This window comes from Nomascus leucogenys, chromosome 10 (assembly GCF_006542625.1).
Source record: "Nomascus leucogenys isolate Asia chromosome 10, Asia_NLE_v1, whole genome shotgun sequence".
Classification (NCBI taxonomy): Eukaryota; Metazoa; Chordata; class Mammalia; order Primates; family Hylobatidae; genus Nomascus; species Nomascus leucogenys.
The window spans coordinates 40362079-40365710 of record NC_044390.1 but is presented as its reverse complement, the minus strand read 5'-3'; the positions used below and the strand labels follow the sequence as shown (position 1 = coordinate 40365710).

The following is a 3632-nucleotide window of genomic DNA, read 5'->3' as shown; positions in this document are numbered from 1 at the left end:
AGGCTGGCATAGGAGAAGCACACTGTGTGGCAGAGTATCAGATCATCAGAAGCTGGAGGAAGAGAAACTCAGGCCACATCTGCCTCAAACTCTAATGTCATCTTGCTAAGCTGCTTATCTGACCATAACAACAATGCTAGCTCCGTGCACTGTGGCACTGAGTACAGCAGAGATGAAATATTGAACATGGTATTCAGACTAACTGGAGTAAGCAGAGTGACATCCTTTTCTCTTTTTAATAGAAGTGAATGCAAAATGGGAATGAGAACCATTGACACGTAAATAAAAAGTAAATACATTTATTTCTCAAAAGCAAGACACATTTCCCTGAGAATACGAGAAGAAAACGGCATATCCAAATGTGTACTTTCATACTTAACTATTCACATATATAAGGCAATTAATTGCTCCCGAGTTACAGTCATGTATCACTTAATGATGAGGATATATTCTACACTTGATCTTAGCCAAAAGGCTGAGAAGCAATAATGATGAAGATATATTCTAAGAAATGTGTTGTTAGGTGATTTTGTCATCATGGAAATATCACAAAGTGCACTTACACAAACCTAGATGGTACAGATTACTACACATTCAGGCTATATGGTATAGCCTACTGCTCCTCGGCTACAAACCTGTACAGCAGGTTACCATACTGAATACTGTAGACAATTGTAACACATTGGTAAATATTTGTGTGTCTAAACATATCTAAGTATAGAAAAGGTACAGTAAAAATGTGGTATTATAATCTTACAGGACCGCTGTTGTATTTGGGGTCCGTCACTGAAACATCATTATGTGGCACATGATAGACGTATTTACTTGGGGGTTCTGTCAAATCACATCATGGCTTCAGTCCTTTTTTTTTTTTTTTTTTTTTAGGACAGGGTCTCACTCTGTTGCCCAGGCTGAGTACAATGGCATAATCATGGTTCTCTGCAGCATCAGCCTGCCTGGGCTCAGGTGATCCTCTCACCTCAGCCTCCAGAGTACCTGGGACTACAGGCGCATGGCACCACACCCAGCTAATTTTTGTATTTTTTTGTAGAGATGGGATTTCACCATGTTGCCCAGGCTTATGGCTTCAATTCTTAATAGACATTTGGAAGCAAAACACAAAATCATAGTGTGTTAAATATTTTTTCAGTTTAACTCTGCATATGTTAATTGGACAGTTATATATCTGAAATTATAGTAGATGCTGGGATATGAAGATGATTGATAAAAACCACATGTCAAGACCCCTTTTCACGATCAAGGTAGCTTATTAAGGGGTGTGTGTGTATGCTTGTGTTAGTTTGTGTGTGTGAATAGAAATGAGCGGAAGAAAACTTTTTTTTTTAAAGAAAGTATTCAGTTCCCTGATTTTAAAAAGATTAGGAAAAAAAGCAGCTAGGCACAATGGCTCATGTCTGTAATCCCACGACTTTGGGAGGCTGAGGTGGGTGGATCATGAAGTCAAGATATTGAGACCATCCTGGCCGACATGGTGAAACCCCATCTCTACTAAAAATACAAAAAAATTAGCTGGGCGTGGTGGCGGGCACCTGTAGTCCCAGCTACTCAGGAGTCTGAGGCAGGAGAATGGCTTGAACACGGGAGGTGGAGGTTACAGTGAGCCAAGATCACGCCACTGCACTCCAGCCTGGTGACAGAGATGATGTCTTTTGCTTTGCAGAAGCTTTTTAGTTTCAGTAGGTCCCATTTATCCATTTTGGTTTTTCTTGCCTTTGTTTTTGGGTTCTTATTCATGAACTTTTTGCCTAAGCCAATGTCCAGAAGAGTTTGTAATGTTATCTTCTAGAATTTTTATGGTTTCAGGTCCTAGATTTAAATCTTTGATCTATCTTGAGTTAATTTTTGTATAAGATGAAGATGGTATCCAGTTTCATTCTTCTACATGTGGCTTGCCCTATTTATTGTATAGGGTGTCCTTTCCCCTATTTATGTTTTTGTATGCTATGCTGAAGATCAACTGGTTGTAGGTATTTGGTTTTATTTCTGAGTTCTCTATTCTGTTCCATTGGTCTACATGCCTATTTCTATACCGGTACCATGCTGTTTTGGTAACTACAGCCAGCCTATAGCTTGGTAGTATAATTTAAAGTTGGGTAATGTGATGCCTCCAGATTCATTATTTTTGCTTAGAATTGCTTTGACTATGTGGGCCCTTTTTTGATTCCATACATATTTTAGGATTGTTTTTTCTAGTTCTATGAAGAATGATGATGATATTTTGATGGGAATTGCATTGAATTTGTAGATTGCTTTGGGCAGAATAGTCATTTTCACAATACTGATTCTACCCATCCATGAGCATGGGATGTGTTTCCATTTGTTTGTGTAATCTATGATTTCTTTTCAGCAGTGTTTTGCAGTTTTCCTTGTAGAGGTCTTTCACCTCCTTGGTTAAATATATTCCTAGGTATTTTATTTTTTTATAGTTGTTGTAAAAGGGATTAAGTTCTTGATTTGATTCTCAGCTTGGTCATTGTTGATGTTTAGCAGTGCTACTGGTTTGTGTACATTGATTTTGTAACCTGAGACTTTACTGAATTCATTTATCAGATCTAGGAGCTTTTTGGATTAGTCTATAGGGCTTTCCAGGTACGTGGTTATATCATTGCTGAACAGTGACAGTTGGAATTTCTTTTTTTCCAATTTGGATGCCCTTCATTTATTTCTGGTGTGATTGCTCTTTCTAGGATTTCCAGTACTATGTCGAATAGAAGTGGTGAAAGTGGGTATCCTTGTCTTGTTCTAGTTGTTACGGGGAATGCTTTAAACTTTTCCCCATTCGGTATGATATTGGCTGTGGGTATGTCATATATGGCAGGGGTCCCCAACCCCCAGGCAGCAGACCATACTGGTCCATGGCCTGTTAGTAATTGGGCCTCGCGGCAGGAGGTGAGTGGCTGGTGAGCAGGCATTACCACCTAAGCTCCACCTCCTGTCAGATCAGTGGCAGCATTAGATTCTCATAGGAGCACGAATCGCATTGTGAACTGCGCATGTGAGGGATCTAGGCTGTGCAATCCTTATGAGAATCTAACTAATGCCCAGTTTCATCCTGAAACTCCCACCCCACCGCGCAAACAGTCTCCCACAAAACCAGTCCCTAGTGCCGAAAAGGTTGGGGACTGCTGATATATAGCTTTTATTACTTTGAGGTAAGTCCTTTCTATGCCTATTTTGTTGAGGATTTTTTGTTTTTAGTCATAAAGCAATGCTGGATTTTATCAAATGCTTTTTCTGTGTCTATTTTTGTTCATAATTCTGTTTATGTGATGTATCACATTTATTGACTTGCTTGTGTTAAACCATTCCTGCATCCCTGAGATGAAACCTACTTGATCATGATATATCATCTTTTTGATGTGTGCTGCTGGACTCAGTTAGCTAGTATTTTGCTGAGGATTTTTGCATCTATATTCATCAGGGATATTGGCCTATAGTTTTCTTTATTTGTTATATCCTTTCCTGGTTTTGGTATTAGGGTGATACTGGCTTCATAGAATGATTAGGGAGGAGTCCTTTTTCTGTCTTTTGGAATAGTTTCAGTAGAACTATTAATTAAGAACTTAATTAATTAAGAACTTAATTTCAAAGAAGTACCAGTTCTTCTTTGA

General features: G+C 38.8%; 1 pseudogene; it reads right to left on the bottom strand.

Moving 5' to 3' along the window:
* Positions 1-308: 308 nt before the first annotated feature.
* On the bottom strand, positions 309-487 carry LOC115837179 (annotated as a pseudogene).
* Between the last annotated feature and the right edge of the window lie 3145 nt (positions 488-3632).